The following is a 17,453-nucleotide window of genomic DNA, read 5'->3' as shown; positions in this document are numbered from 1 at the left end:
ATCTCTTAGAAAAAAACAGTCGCAACTGCTTTTTCTGCCAAAATTATCACAAAAATCCACGTGAGATTGCGCGCGGGGGGGGGGCTGTCGATCAATACAGACCATGAATTTCTGCTTTTTTTTTTTTTTTTTGGATGCTGGTTTGCCGCGGGATTTTTGTCAGGGTTAAAGTGTGCCGTGGCTCAAAAAAGGTTGAAAAAACACTGGTCTAGGGTGGTTACCATCTGTTTCCTAGCTTAACTGGTTTTATTCTTCACAACAGTAACATAAGGAAAGATTCTTTAGAGTTGCGTGTCACCTGGGTTAATATAAATAAAAACTTTTTTAATAGTAAGCCTGGTGTATGACTGCATTGAACAGTTGGGAGCAGTTTTACCTTCTACTAAATAAGCATTTAAAATAGGGACACATTTTGACTGAGGAAGCATTAACACCTGACTTTAGACTTCTTCCAGTGTGGACTTGCACAGCCTGTGTTGCTTTGGGTTATGTGTCCTTTTAAAAAAAATAAAAAACAATTGAAAAGTTTGGAAAAGGCTAAGAGAAACTATGCGTTCTTTGAAAGTTAGACGGGTAAAATATTAAATTGACTGTTTACCTGCTGAACTGAGCATGTGTAGCCGTGAATTCATGCATGAAATAACTGGAGCCCAAGCTGTGACATTTTTCTTACAGCAACTAAAATCTCAAAGGTATTTACATATCAAGGCATTTGGCTATGCTATCTGCCCTACAAAAAAGGTCCTCATATCGTGAAGCCCTTCTCTCCCATGTGCCCAAACTTTACCGCGTCATAAAGGCGGAGCATGGTAAAGTAATGGACATAACTCTCATTTTGTAAATTAATCTAGTATGGTAACATTATAACCAGGAATTTTGCTTTAGTACTTAACAAAAATACTTTTTCATCATAAAGACAAAACAAAAAGAACTACACATGAAAGTGAAAATGTTTGTTAAAACTTTTTTCAAAACCCTAAAAAACTATGTTTTTATTCTCCTATCAAGAGTCCAGTCTAACTCTTACCATGCCAACACTGCAGGATGATAGTGTTAAATAAATGAATGCATTGTTCTTATCATGTCTGACAGCTCTGACCTTTAGGACTGGAGGGACAGGTCAAACGTCTCACATATGACCTCTTCTAATAACCCACAATCTTGTAATTTCTTTGAAATAAAACTGTGGTGGTGGTGGGGGGGGGGTCGAAAAGATGCTGGGTTTTTTATGTCATCTGTACCAAGTATACAAGTAAAAATTAAAAATAAAACAGTTTGTTGTAAAGACCACAGGTTCCACATAAAGCATGCAAAACCCTGAAAAAATTTTATTTTTCTCCATTTCAGTCAAAGCTCATAATTCAATTATGAAATCTACTGGGACAAAGCCTTAATTACATCACAAAATCACAAGTCCAGACACGTCTCTTAGTCCTCACAAGTTCAGTTGTTTGTTTATAGAGTAATCAAAGATCCAACAAAGCCAAAAAGTCAACAGCACATAATCATTTACTTCATTAGACACAGAAAGCAGCAACTCCATCAGAACGCTGCTGTCTGACGATTTATCTAAACCAGGAGAAAAAACTACTAAACTCCTCTTCTAGAGTCCTAACACTGGCAACCAGTTAAATATAGAACCTATTTTATAGTACCGTTTGTAGTTTATAAATTATTTAATGGTGTGGGACCAAAATATCTGTCAGATCTATTTGTGGTTCATGAACTCAATAGAGCTGAGACCTCCAGAAAGCAATCAGCTGGTAGAACCTAGAATCAGAACCAAACAGGGAAAAGCTTCTTTCAACTACTCTTGCACACGGATGCAAGCAGCATCCTAATGAACCCCAATGTTCTCCAGTTGTTTCTATATTTAAGTCCAAATTCAAAAAGCTGCTCGTCTCTGCTGCCATTGTTTAAAACGCTGCACCCTTCAGTTTTATTTAATTGGATTTTGATTTATTCAGTCTTTCTCTATTTTATGTCAGTGAATCATCATGTATGTTTCCACAGCTCATGCATTTCCATAAAGCACTTTGAACGTCTGTATGTACCCAAGGTGCTATACAAATAAAAAAGCCTTGCCTAAAGTTACTGACTGCATAACAACTGCAAGGGAGCTTTTGACAGGGTTACAAGGAAAACTAATTAGGTCAATGCCAGTCAAAAAAGGCAATACAAAGTTCAGTTGGTACAAATAAATATTGTCCTAAGAAGAGATGAGACCAGAATACAGATTTCAGACAATTCCAAAACATCTTGTCCTACAAACAGGGAATTTAGAACAAAAGCTTTTTGCCGTCAATAAGGTATGCTTTCAGTTTATTTTCCAAACAAAAGTCAGACATTCTGCAGATGTTCATTCAACCACTATAAAGTGCAAAAAAAGTAAACCCAACTGTCAAACAGCTAAAAGTTGGCTAAAACTGGCTAATAAGGCATGAGAATTCCAAAAAGCAACAGCAAATATCCAAGTATATACAATTAATTGACAGAAAATGTCAAGAATCTGAGTAGTGCAACAGTGGACTTCAATGGAATAACCCAAGTTTTGTCAAAGGTTGATGTGGCACTTTTTCAAAACACTGTAGAGTATCAATGTCTACACTTGGCTTAAGGGTTTTTCCTGGTTTAAAATAAACCAGTGGTGTTGTCTGACCTTTGGTTCAAACATGAATCATGACTTCTCTTGAGTAATTGCTATACTGCTGAACTTTTTCCCCCCAGATTTTTTAAAATATCGTATTTTCCGCACTATAAGGCGCACTTAAAAGGCTTAATTATTTTCAGAAAATTACGGCGAGTCTTATAATCCGGAGCGCCTTATACATTTATTGACTTGTGTGTTTATTGATGTCGAAGCAATTTTGAGAAGTACACAGCACTCTGTCAAAATGCCAGTCTGTTTTTTAAGAGTTCCAAACAACTTTGGGTGTTTTTATGAATTCACTAACATGGCATTCATTTAGCGGTGTCATACTGCGTTTTGTTTTGTTTTTTACATGTTATTAACAAGAACGGGAGTTACACTTGTTGTAAATTTGGGTTGTAACGAGTATCCGAATACTCAAGTACCCGTTATTTACTCCCAAAAATTTGAGGGCCGAATATTTGCGACGTTGAAGACTGCTGATTCGTGATCTTGATAGATATAATGGAGAGTAGTAAAAATACAATTCAGGCACAATGTATTTGTTTGGTTTTCTTATCTTGTTTATGTTACTGCTGAATTTAACCAGAAGGTTGACCAAAATAAACTTGTTTAAAGTGACAAACACCATTTCTTTCAAGTTAAATCTTTGTGTTTTCATCAGTTTTGTTGATTCTGATCTCATGATCTAAATACAGGTAGAACTTGATTTATGAATCAAATCGGATCACCACCTAAGTAACAATCCACAGTGAATGCCAACGTGGAGCATGTCACACACAACTTCCAGAGTTACTGTGACTGCACTTAATAAAGTCTGAGTGAAGTATAGACTTATCTCTGACTCTTTTGTCTCGCAATGCGCCTTTTAGTTCAGTGCGGCTTATATGACAAAGTTCCAAGATAGACCATTCATAGCCTTACAATCCGGTCCGACAGATAGTACAGAAAATATGGCACTCAAAAAGATGGACTTTTTTATCATGTATAATTCTTTGGAGAAGTGCTTTGTTGTTAACAAAAACTCATGGGGAACATGAGAGAGCACTAGGCATTTATTTGATGTGGGATGGTACAATAGTGTCATGGTAGCTAAACCAGCCTTTTTATTTGCACAGCAAACAGCCTGTGACAGAACATTTGACCAGGTTTGTAAAGTTTCTCTGATATAAAAAAATCTCTTGGTCTGAACCATCAACTACCACTTTACAGCAAACACCCAAGTGTCTTTGGGGTCCGCTGCAAAGCAGTATTGTGATGTTAAGAAACAATGAATACATTAAAAAGCTTTGGCCACATAAATTGTGCAAATAGCTTTAACCACATGTTCCAATTTTGAGTGAAAACATGTTTTCACAAACAGTTAACTATCACAACAACAACAAAAAAAACATAATGGGATTATGGGAAACCAAAGACAGACGAGCGGATTCGAAAAAAACACAAGACAACCAAGGCAATAAAAAAATACACAACAGACAAATATATCTTAACGGCCGTGGTGTAGCGGTAGGGCGGTCGTAAGGTTGCAGGTTCGATTCCCGCCTTGCACGCCCATGAGTCGAAGTGTCCTTGGGCAAGACACTGAACCCCACCTTGCCTCTGGTGGTAGGCGGGCGCCTGTGTTTGGCAGCGGAGCGACCACCAGTGTGTGACTGTGTGTGTGAATGTGTGTGTCACTGGGTGAATGGGTCTGTGACTGTAAAGCGCTTTGTCCTTGTAGGAAGAAAGGCGCTATATAAGTATACGCCATTTACCATCTTAACAAAACTAGTTTAAGTATTTGATGTGGACAGGTTTCTGGCTCCACCTTATTTTAAAAGCACTTTAATTATTCATTCTTTTGCAAACCCCCACCACCACCTTCTTCGTCTACATCTCTATGCTCCGGAATCTCACTTTTATTCACTCAGCGTGAGGCTAATAATCACTACACGGCCTTTATCTCCATAGCAACACGTTTTCAGTCGGCAGTTTGAAAGGATCATAAAGGTAAAAATCCTAATAAGGTTTGAGGAAATGTTCCGAGATCAGAGTATTACCAAAAAAAAAAACAGATCAGAGTACAGGAGTTACCATTCAGTGTTTTTTTTCCTCACCTTCATCTAACAATCTCGCCCTCATGCTCCCACCGGCAGTTCCAGATCAAAAACAATCTTCACTAACAAATCAAAACGGATTAGCTTTATTTGACTGCTTCTCCCTCATCTGCACTCCAAAAAGGTGGCGATTCACCAACTTCAGGGAGACACAGGAGGCTCAGATGACTTGTATGACACATGAACTTCTCACACTCCACATTATCCATGATCTATAATTGGCATCACAAGGGCTGCTCAGCTATAGCTCCAGCAGAGCTTTATCCAATGATTGACCACCAGATGAATCATACTTTAACACTTATTTCCTCTATTCTGTTGCCAAAACAGCAGAGAAATCAGAAAGGGCTGTCAATGTAAGGCAGCTCACAGTGTAAATGAATTCAGAACTCAAAGACAGGAGCTGTCAGTCACCTTTCTCAACATGCACCTGTATCCCTTTCAAACAGAAGTGGAAGGCACAAGAATGTGCCATCACTGCTCAGGATGGGTTCCCACACTTCTTTTTGCTGTCTGATTTTTATGTTAATCATGAATAAATCTGTTTTTCAGCACATCGTTGTAGATCATAATCGTGTTAAAGAGGGGGGGAAAAAAAAGGCCTCTAATGGGGACACTGGAATGCTGGGTATATAAAAACACTCCCTTGGATTGGAAAACAACTGTTTGCCATTTCGCTTAACAAGCGTAAAAAGCACAACCATTCAATGTGCTTCAGGTGTGTATGTGCGCACACACAAACATCAGAATACTCGTGGTACAAACATTACTGAAACCACATACCTTCTTCCAACCTTAAGAAAAGCTCTTTAGTTTTGTACTCAAAAGCCCTAACTGTTTCTTGATGAAGCTAGGACAGAGGAACACTGTGTGTTAGCATCCATCTGTTAATAACAAAAAAGCCTAAAATAAGTCAACTTTAACAAGCTATAACTGCTTACAGAGATTCAATTAGTTCTCAGTGTCCTCCCCTCATTAAATTTCACTCAGTTCAAAGAAGAATTAAAGTGGTGTGCAATTTCTTGTCATGCAATTGTATTTGGGTAAATCCTGCAGACTTGGTTAGAATGGGTGGGGAAGGCAAATGATTTTCACATCTTCATTTGGTTTGCTGTTACACAAGACTCTCAGGAGGGAACCACAGACTGAAGATGACCAAACCACCTGAAAAATGTGACTCAGCAATAAAGAAAAAGCCAGCTGGGGATGGGCCCTTTTGGTTAATTTTATTAACTTAACTTTTTAAGTGATGGTTTGTGGTCAAACTAAATTTAGTAGTTCTCTGTTCTTGAGGTTCTACTATGTACGCCAGTTTTTAGATGTCAAACGTCTTAATTTCTTCGTGCTTGTTAATTCCTCTCACCCATTTAGGAGTTCGATTTTCAGTTTGTCCAGGCCAGATCCTTCTTTCCTTCACTTTTTTGTTTAATCATGACTCAGTTTTATATTGTCACAAGAGATGGGTAAAAAAAACTCGGTGCCAAGTTGGTACCAGTAGCGACGTATACGTATGACACCACATATTTCGGTCCTTCATTTTGGACAAATCAATTACAATCAAGTAACTGGGGGGGGCTCAGATATGTATGGGTGAGGCAGTGAGGGTGGGCGGAGCTTCAGTCAAAATAGCAAAGTCAAAGTAGGCAAAAGTTTGGCTGTACTTCGCAGCAAAGGATTCCAATTCAGTGACCTAACGGATGATTGTGGCGTGTACAATGCTTGCACATCATAGCAACGAGCAGGCAGGGAAATCCATGTTTTCTTCAGCTTCTGTGAAAATTTCAAGTTGGAAAATGTATAAAGTGAAATGTTTAAAACATTGTTGCATAATGAGGAAATAAAACACTATGTTCTTAATTTGTTATTTATTTATTTTTCGCCCTCAAAAAGTATCGATAAGAGTATCGTTAAAATACCGGATTGATAAGCAGCATCAATAAGAGTTGTAGTACCGTTAAAACCTTAAGGATACCCATCCCTAGGCATTGTTTGAATTTGTACTCTACAGCAATAATCCCTTTGGGAATTTAAACACATACAAAACTTTAGACTCTGATGCGTGTCCATGCGAACATGGATACATGAGTCTGCATCAAGAAACAACATAGTGGAGCACTGGTAGAGGTTGTTCTCTCACAACCTCACTTTTAAATAGGATTGTAGTGCTAATGCTTTTCCATGCGGAAAAATCAGTGACTATTGATAATGCACCAAAGCGTGTAAATAGGTTTTGGCTCACTCTTGGACTTTCTACTCTAAAACCAAATAATTGGAAAATGATGTGTGGATTCTGAGGGCACACAGCCATGGATGGGGGAAAATATTCTACATTACAGAACTGCTCTTACATAGCAATTTATATCTCATTAACCTTTAATTCTGCAGTGGGCACAGCTGCTATGAGACAAGGACCTGGTTAGGGGTGTAAATGGAAATTGGAATCAAGTACAACGCTTAGTGTGGGTTTATGCCACCAAATGTAATTCACGAGGTTGATGCAGGTCAGACACCAATATGATGGAAAATCTGAAAAATAAAGTGTTTTGGACACTAATGAAAACTAGAAATGACAGTGGTGAGCTTTGCCTAAATAATCATGGGTGTTTTTGTCTTTCCAAAGAAGCAACAAACACTATGACTCTTCAAAGCTCATTCAGAGCCTAAACGGATCAACAGCAGTTCACACAGTGGCCACTAGGTGTTAGTTAGAAAAGTAAGGCAGTCCTCATTCAGGCCAATATAAAATGCCCTTTACAGCACAAAAACCTTGTTTTTTTCTTTATAGCTTTGTGACTGGACTTTCCAATCAAATCAAATCAAACATTATCTATAAATAAAATTGAATATCTTAAGTAACACAAAGTGCTTCCCAGAATAAAAACATTTCTTAAAAATCCCAAAGCAAAACAAAGTCATGACATCTGTGCTGGAAACAACTTTTTATCAGCCTCATTTTACTTTCTTCTTTTTTTTTTAACTTGTCCTGTCCAAGATTTGGGCAAACAGATGAGAGCTGAAGGCCTCTTGTGTTGGACATATTTTACTTTAACAATAGGGGTTATGTATCTTCTGACAAACCAGAGGTATGTCTGAATAAACCCCTTTTGTAATCGAGGCCAAACTTTATTCATTTTAATCGTATTTGAAAATCTGATTATAGGAAGGGGGGGCTAAAACCATGAAGCAGCATAAAGAAACAAGTTTCCTGGATGATTATACTTATTACGGTGAGGTTCAGATGTCTATAAGGGCGGGGCCTGTCCACACACACACTCAATTGTTACAAACACACCTGTTGGCTCAAAAAATGTTCACATGTCAACATGTACACAATGCAAATATTGTTCACGCGCGCATACTTGTGCCTTCAAACCAACTAGTGTGAAATATTTCATTCAGTCACGCAAACTAGGTGAGCTAACACCTGTGCTCAAGTGAGTGTTTATGTTCTTCTAAAATGGATGATGGAATGCAAAAAGAAGGAGGGAGATTGCTCAGCCATCCCCACACCAAGACCCCCGCCGCGGCAGCCAGAACCCCCCAACATCCGCACGGTAGCAGATAGAGATCAACCGCCCCCCGGGTGATCACATCCGCCACCCAGGCCAGGGCCAGCATGACCGCCACGGGGCCCCCAGAGCCAGAGAGCAGGAAGGCATGGGGGGACAGAGTGCAGCTCCGGCTAAACCAGGAGAGCAGCCCCCACGCCGCGCCGGAAGGGCCCAACGCAGGGCCCTTTTACTTTATTATTGACTGAGGCTATGAACTAGGTAGCGATCCCATTTGATTCACCAATTAAAATCAACAATTCACAGATGAAAACAAAGTTTTAACTTATTATATTTAACATATTATGTTTAAATGGTTGCTATATGTATATATTTTTTACTGGATATCTCCAAAATATCTAAATGCAACTTATATTCCAGAAAATACGGTACTTAAAATCCAACATTATTCAGAAATTTTAGAGAGATAGTTACATTGCCTAAAGTCTATTTTTACTATTCCATTTTATAAAGATTGTGAATCAACAGTCTCAGATGCCACAATTAATTTTTCTGGAACCCACAACTTTATCAATGAAATATATGGCCAAATCCAATCATTGATTTATCCATATTTTAAAAACTTCAAAGTCAGAGCAACTTCAAGTGTACATTGCACACTCTGTGTTCATCTGTTTAAAGGGTTTAATCTCCCATGTAGCAATAGATGAAGTTGCTAGGGAGGGTTGTCTGGGTGTCTGGCCTCCATCTGATATAACCTTGTGATGGACAAAGCTCTTTGGAGTTAAGTATTAGAAGATTACAAGCTGCCAACTTTTACATAGGTCTCTGTTGACTTTAGCTGAGCTGTTATCAGCCACTGGTTAATTTCCCACAAATACTATTTATTTAAAGATACGCTGGGAGCTGATTCCCACAGTTCTTGGTTCATTTGAGTATCACTCAGATCCTTTTAGCTTCTGATCCACTTCTGAAGCCAACACTCAGGTTTGGCTGTTTATTTTGGCATCTCACTCACTGGGAAACAAAGCTGAGCATTGTCAGTTCAGCTCACTTCCTTCTTATTCTATCACCTTTATTAATGTGTTTCTGGGCAGATTTTAGAGGATTTGATTTAATGCCTCACAACACACCTTTTTGATCTAATAAGGGCTTATTTTCAATCAAACTGCTGCAAGACGATGTGGGTTCTGGACTACATTTAACAAAAACTGAACATTGGTCTTTTTTTCTTGTGATTGATTTTCAACAGAGATTAACAGAGATGTAAATGCTTTCCACATACAAGTCACAGCTGAGTATTTAAATCGCACCCCCAGCGAAACGATGCACACACACACACAAAAAAAACAAACGTGAAAATATGGTACATTGTTATCAGGCAATGCTCCATCTTTGGGTGTAGGGTGGAGTTTATCAGAGACTATGACTGAATAATGTTAATAATGCTCAGTGGAACTGCGAACTAGGTTTTTAGTGACTTCAACAATGAACAAAATATATAATGCATAGTTATTTCAGCTAATCTGTTATATAATCTTCGGCAATTGAAATTTTTAGTCATGCCATCAATCTGTCATTTTTTCAGCTCTCTGCTGGATTCACACTTCAATACATGCTGGATGATTTACAGTGAGATGTTCCTGCAGTGCGACCCGAAGCTGACAGGCAAAAAGACTGAGGGCTGAAATTTTAGGAAGCCAATTAAAACCAAATCCAGCGATTTGCTAAAAGAATAAGGGTGCAGAGGGATAAAAAAATAAAAGCTTAATCTAGCCAGACATTCAAATGTCATTCATTAAAGCTAATAACTAGCTTTGTTTCCTATTCTCACTGATGGCATTAGATTGAGATAAAAATAAACATATTCATTTAATTAAATTTTCTATCATCACACAACTAAGTACAAGTGCACTCGTGTGCACGTAAAAACAGGTGTAGTCAGAATTATGGGATGGGCATGAATGACAAGCAGACGTCACATTGCATGTCTAATGTATCACTGAGCCTTAGTTCCATTGTTCTGAGAGCCAGTTTCTAATTAGCTCTCAAGTCTTAACTTTTCTAAATAGCCTAAGGAAATGCATGATGACCATCTTTAGCTACAGGTATTTAACCCATCATTCACAGGGGCTTGGATGATGCACAGCATCACTGACTTCACCCCTTCCACTGATGACAGGGATGCAAAGCCCATAACTAAGAGCAAATGACCCCTGAGAGCTATAATTTTCAGTTCCTCTTTGTCCATGGGTGGATGGAGGTGAGCACTGACCTTGTTTTCACCCATTTCATTGACCAAGTGTTCATTTAGGAGCTGTTATCTTTTAACAGTTGCCACTTCCAGTATCAGGAAGAACCAATATCCAAAGGAAACTGAGTAAAAGACTGACACTGAGCAGCTCACGCTCCATTGATCAAAACAAAACAAACTACAGCGAAAACCCTCCAAAATAATTTTAATTGCATATTCTTAGGAAGGATCTTGGATGAAGTAAATGTTGTTGTTTTTTTTTCCTTTTTAGTAAAAACAAGAAACAAAAGAAGGAAAAATTCACTTCCATGCAGAATTAATGATACTCTGGGGTTCTAAAATGCAAAAGGGCATATTATTGTTCAGGGTAAAGACATTTTTACCCCATTAAAACTGCATTTTATAAGTAGTTTAAAAGCCCAAGAAAAGAAAATTAAAGCAAATATAGATTAAACTGTTGCAAGGTCAAAACTAGAACTTTGCATAAAAATGTTAGAATTTAAACACTTTCCCCAGAACAAATGAAACCATTCTCAGATTTACAACCCCTTTCTACAGCTGAATAAATCACTTTTTTAAACGCATTGTTTTTCTATTGTTTCACATTAATATGACTTGCATTGTGGTTTGAAATACCAAAGAGACATTCTGTTTTCCGTTAGCCTCCATTATTTAACCCTTTAACACCAGAGATGTCGCCAGCGACACCTAACTAACACATGCTCTTTGACATAATGTAATTCTTGTCCAAAGTCTGGCCTGTAGGCCAAATGCGGCAAGAACAATACTATGCGGCCCGAGTACTTTCTAAGAACTGTGAATACGATTTATTGCTTGGGATTGGCTAAATTCCATCACAAGCTGTTGTCAACCTGAGGCAACACTGTTGCGGGAACCTTCTGTGACACTTTCTGGCTTACTTCTTAAATATCGACTGCAAACAAAATGAACAGATTAGTTTTCCTGATCAAGTGTTTTGTACTTCTGAATAGGATAACTTTGTTCTTTTCCTGTTTACATGATTTACATTTAGAAGTTTACATTGAGGATTTATTAATGAATAATATGAAACATTTCATGTGAACCCAGTTTTGATGTTGATTAATCTTTTTCAGACTTCTTTGTTTTATTTCTAGTCTTCAAATACGAAATTTACAATAATTTGGGTAAAAATGTATTTGGATATATTTCTGTTCAATGTGAAGTAATGAAAAGTATAACATTGCAAAAAAAAATGTTTTTATTTAATAGTTCAATTGCATTCAGTGTTATAAGAGGGGTTGATAGAATCCAGGCCGAATGGTTAGCCCTCACGTTTTCACCTCACCAGATCTGGCCCTCTTTAGAAAAGATTTTGACACCCTTGGTTTAAGCAACTTTGCACTAATATGCAACATTTTACGATTGCATCAGAATCAGCTCTTTTAACTGTTCCAAAACCTTTAAAACAAAGCATTACAGTTAAAGAACTTTTAGGAAATCTTACAATCAGTAAAATATCTAGTATTTTAATATCTCCAAGCTTACCTTTTTTCAAAGTATGAAAAAAACAGTGTCCTTATGTAATACAAATAGAAAACCAAATGCAAAACAAGTTCAGTTACCTAACAACTTGTTTCTACGTCATTGTTGGCTACAACCCACACAACACACTCATGCATTACTAAGTATTTCTTCTGCTGCTGGCTCATATTCATGATGCACAGTCACCTGGCAGTTCTCTATGACTTGACGAACAAAGAAAGAAATTGAGCGTCTTTTTCAGAAGCAGGTGGGTGGGTCAAACTAATGAGTGGGTCTATTGTTGAGTCTCACCCCACTGTCACGGTGCAGGACCACGGCGAACGACTCATTCCCACACTGTCACGAACACCATTCTGCGCTTGTCCTCCACTCCTCAAGTGTTGACAGGCCTCGGCTGTGTGTAGGTATTCCGCAAACTTCATCTCCTCCCTGCACAAAACCAACAAAACGGCAATTAAAAAGAGGCTTTTAAAGGCACTCCATTCTATCAAGCTGGTTGTTTTTTTTATAGGCTAGGCCTCAGACAGATGATGCCAAACACTCCTTTGTGAATACCATATTGTCCTTTACACACACATACACACACCACAGACACACACACTTATACTCATTATTAGATGGGGCTTTTATGCCAACAATATATTTGGGCCAACAGATGACAAAAAGAATGGAGCACTGACAGGATGACAGGAGCTCAATGCAGTTGCTTGAAAAATGAGGCACCATTCACAACACAAAGCGTACAACAGGTGGAAAGACTGATGCAGGTTCATGCAGAGAAGATATCACCACAAATATATCCTCTTTTTTATCTTCATTACAGAAAACGTATACCTGTATATTGATAATTTTACAAGGATAACAACAACTGATAGATGCTGTAAAACAAGATATTTGTGAAAACTGTAAAACATCTACATTGCCCTACTTTGACTAGAGAAGGGCTATATACATAATATACTCCATGAATCTTGACACGCAAAATTAACATGTTGTGCATTAACTGTTGCAACAGTTGATTAAAAAATCTAATTCTGATCATCTTTTGATCTATTGTAGAAACTTTCTCAGGGCTCTTTTGATTATGATTATGTTGTTTTTTAGCCATTATCAAAAACGTGTCACTTTCTAGGACATAGTTTCTGCAGGGCGGCAGTAGTTTAAAAGAAATCACCCTCTGAGCTGTGGATGGGACTATTGGAGCAAACCTACTGGCCCTTTACATCACTCATCTGTTTACACTCGCCACTAGCTTACAGCCCCACACAACTCTAACCTAATGTTACCTACCAGCTTGGGCTGCACGATATTCGGAAAACTCTCGATTTACGATAGTAGTGATCAATTTTGCTATGACAATATAACTCCAGATACATGAACAAATAGCAAAACATTGTTTCACTCACTGCAAGAGTTTATTTTGAATGAAAGTCAACATAACAAATTACACTACAAATGATCCTAATGTCAAAGGAGTCCACCCGATTGGTCAAATGAAGAAAGAAATTTATTTGATTTGTTAAATACTTCAAGCTGCCATAGATTGTTTTAGCACATTTAAGGTTACCATTCATCGCAATTTTAGACGACTTTTGTAATATGCGTATTGCAGAGGTTAATATCCCAATAATGATAGTATAACGAGCTAAATCGGAACAAGGAAGTGAAGACTTTAACCACTTCTGATTGGTCAGACTGATGACGTATGATTAAGCCTCCAAGAATGATTGGTGGAGACAGTTAAAGGGGCGGGACTTTTCCTAAAACAGTTATAGCTGCAGCTAAATTGCGGTACCTTCATTCTTATCAAAATGTCTTTAATAGAATCAAATAAACACAAAGAAAAAAGTATTTTACGATCTTTCATATTCCTAACTACTCATTGTTGTATCAGGGCCTGTTTGGATGAACACAGAACTGATATCCTGGAGATGGGAAATGTTTTCCCACGGCACACCTGACCATCTCCCATGGCACACTAGTGTGCTGCAGCACACTGGTTGAAAAACACTGCATTAACCATTGAAAAATTATTAGTAAATCAGATCTGTATTTATTAAATGAACCCACACATAATTCATCCATGAGAGTACTGGAGCATCTCTAAATGTACTGTTTTGGGCTTTATGGGCTAACATTTTATTTTCCTGATTTCCCACTTCAGGGGAACAGTCGCCCCAATAAACAGGTGTTTTCAGCAAAGCTGCTCTTCAAATTTAATGTGCATTACTTGCAAAGCAGCGCTGCATGTGCAAACATTAACCTGGTAACTGACAGGCTGTGTTACTATTATTCATTTTGTTTATTTACCTCAAAAACACCTGACTTTTAAGGGATTGCTTTGGCCGCCCTCTTGCCTCGATACATGAGGCACATAGATACATGGGCAATCACCTAACTTTATTGAGATGATGGAACTCGTTTCTTTAAAGAACTTTAGCAGATGTCAGCCCACTTACTTTCTCATATCTACCATTCAGCAGAAGACCAAATATGACAAAAACATCATAAAGCTATTATTGAAGCTGATGGCAGGCAATAAAAGTGTGCAGTTTAATAATATAAAAGGCTGCCTGCATATACTATGGAACAAATATTTTCAATTTTTCCAGCTTATAAAACTAGAATCCAAGCCATTGCGAGACAAGCTGATGGATGTTTTTCCCCTAAAGCTCTGATATTTTTCTGCTCGTCAAATGGAAAACAAAATATAAATGCCTTAAATTTACCATTTAACCATTTAAAACGGAGCATAAACCTAATTATTTGCCCCCACAAAACCAAACAAATCCAGCCAAACGCAGAAGGAAATAAAAAAGGCCAATTTATGCTTCTTTAACAAGGACTCAGTATAAAATATTATTTTAGAGCTACTAGGACTTGCAAAAAAAATACTATTAACTGGTTTATGAGAAAAGTTTCTTAGCAATATTAAAGTCTGTCTATACGTAGAGTAACCTTTGATCTGTAATTTCAGAGCACAATGCCATACGTGCATGCATAACTTAACTTTGAGGTTTAGTTTACGGCTGTGAAACTGAATTTCCTGTGTGTAAGTGCTCTTGTAATCATTTATTCAGACATAAACAGCATGGCTTTTGGATTTCAAACAGCTGCAAGAGATGACTGTGACAGGAAGTGATGAGTAAAGCCAATTAAAGCAGGGTCAACAACAAAAAACAGAGGATGAATCACTCTTAAAGTCACGCTGCATGTTTTGCAAAACCAAAATCAAAGACATAGGAAAGCTATTGCAAATTTCTAGCACCATTTCACCTCCACAAACAAAACAAAGAAAGTAAAAAAGCACAAATACAAAACACAACCAAATATACATCACATTCTTAAGTTGAAAAATTCCCTTCATTTGAGTCTGTTTATGGCTCATATTGAGGGGAGTATGTAACCATATGTCAACCCAAGAGGAATCTAATACCATGTAAACAGGCTGTATGTATATTGTTCAGGTTTCTTATTAAAAAATCCCTCACTGGTTTGTGCTTTGATAGCTGTTTTCTGGGCTCGGCCGCTTTATTCTGTGAGCCTTAATAATTACGCACACCCATAAAGAAAGGTTATGGCAAAGCATGTTTCACCTTAACAAATGGCTCGGCAGTAATTTGTTTTCTTCTTTTTAATTTTTTTTGGCTGAAACTAGTTACCGTCCACTGAGGTCATAAAAAACACCTGCGATAAGGTGTAAGGCCACATAGTGATGTTCGTACGTGGTGTTACACATAAAACACTACTTTTAATTAGAAAAAAGACAGTTTTATATTAGCTTAGGACCTAATATAAAATCGGAGCATAAGGACTTCAACTCAAGATTCAAGATTTACATTAAACTATATTTGGCGGTATGAAAAATGCAACTTTCCAACCCAATGCAGGCATGTAAAAACAGTGTCTGACAAAAAATATTAATGCTAAAGTCCCTATAGCATAAAAAAAGCACAGCTTCAAACCCATATTTGTCTGAATCACTCCAAAATCTGATTCCAGCTCAAACAGATGTTCAGGTCTCCCTCTTCCAGGATTCCCGACATGCACAAAAAAGATTACATCACCTAATGGTTTCAAAAAGGAAGGAGATGCGTTTCGTGCCAAGTTCGATAGGAGCTGATGGAAGTGAGTGTAAACTTCACTGGAACAGCAGAAGTAATAAATGTAATGGATTCCTGATGGAGTTAGAGAGAAAAGTAAAAAGCATTGCTTTGGCTTCAGCCTACATGAAAGGTCAACACAAAAACTGCCAGAAGAATTCATAGCAAAGACACATTCATTATTTTTGATGCATCTTGTAAATTTATATATATGTAACTATAATTTAGTTAAATTGCAGTAAGAAAAGAAATTCGGAAGATTTTTTCAGCATTGGTAACAAACTAAAGCTCTGTATGAAGGATGATTGACACTGACAGTCATTTTTAGACTGTGACATTACACTGAGTTTTAGGAGATTTTAAATGGAAAAAAAAACAAGTAGTTTACAAAGCCCCATTCCATTGTCCACTGCTCATTCGGGACCGGGTCGCAGTGGCTAAGCAAAGATGCCCAGACTTCCCTCGCCCCAGCCACTTCCGCCACCTCTTCAAAGTGGCTGTCCTCAAGGGCCAGATATAATTTATACATGTAACTAAATGTAATGAAAAATAAATGTAACTATTCCTTAATGTTGAATAACTCATTTGTTTTTTTAAAACTTTTTAAAGTGACAATTGCAGTTGCATAAAAAACACATGTTTGCTTGTTACTCTAGCATAAATCCTTTGGAATTTGATTCTATCAGGTTAGGTTATATGACAGTGTTTAAGTCCTAATGTATAGTTGCCCAATCCGATATTTCAAGTCTGTTTCCCCCATGATATGAATAAATACACACTAATTTTATTTTTTTTTATTTTAAGAAATTAAAAACTTTTATGAACTCGCTGGCCACATAAAATGACATAGAGGGCCACATTTGGCCCCGGGTCTTGAGTTTGACTCATGTGCTCTACGAGCTTCTCACCCCATCTCCAAGGGAGCCCCCAGCCACCCAACGGAGGAATCTCATTTCATTCGGGACCTCATTCTTTCGCTCATGACCACGGGCGAGTACTGGAGTACAAAATGTAACTCGTTAACGTGTATCGCGATTTTACACATAAAAAACACTTTTTTTGATGGCTTGGAGTTCAAGTTGAAGTTGTTGTTTTTAACTTAAGTACACCTACTGTGTGTCAGCAAGGCCCCCCGTGATGGGCAACTTAAGCATTTACTATGACCTCTTTCAATGAAAGGTATAGTTGCCCATTTATTTTATTGGGGGGGGGGGGGGGGGGGGGTATTAAAAACAATAAAAATGAAAAAAACTTATTTGTGCATCGTGGTCTAAAAATGATTGTATATGTTAGTTTTTTAATTTTTTTATATTT

The sequence above is a fragment of the Oryzias latipes genome, chromosome 12 (assembly GCF_002234675.1).
Source record: "Oryzias latipes chromosome 12, ASM223467v1".
NCBI classification, from domain to species: domain Eukaryota; kingdom Metazoa; phylum Chordata; class Actinopteri; order Beloniformes; family Adrianichthyidae; genus Oryzias; species Oryzias latipes.
This window is presented reverse-complemented; position numbering follows the sequence as displayed.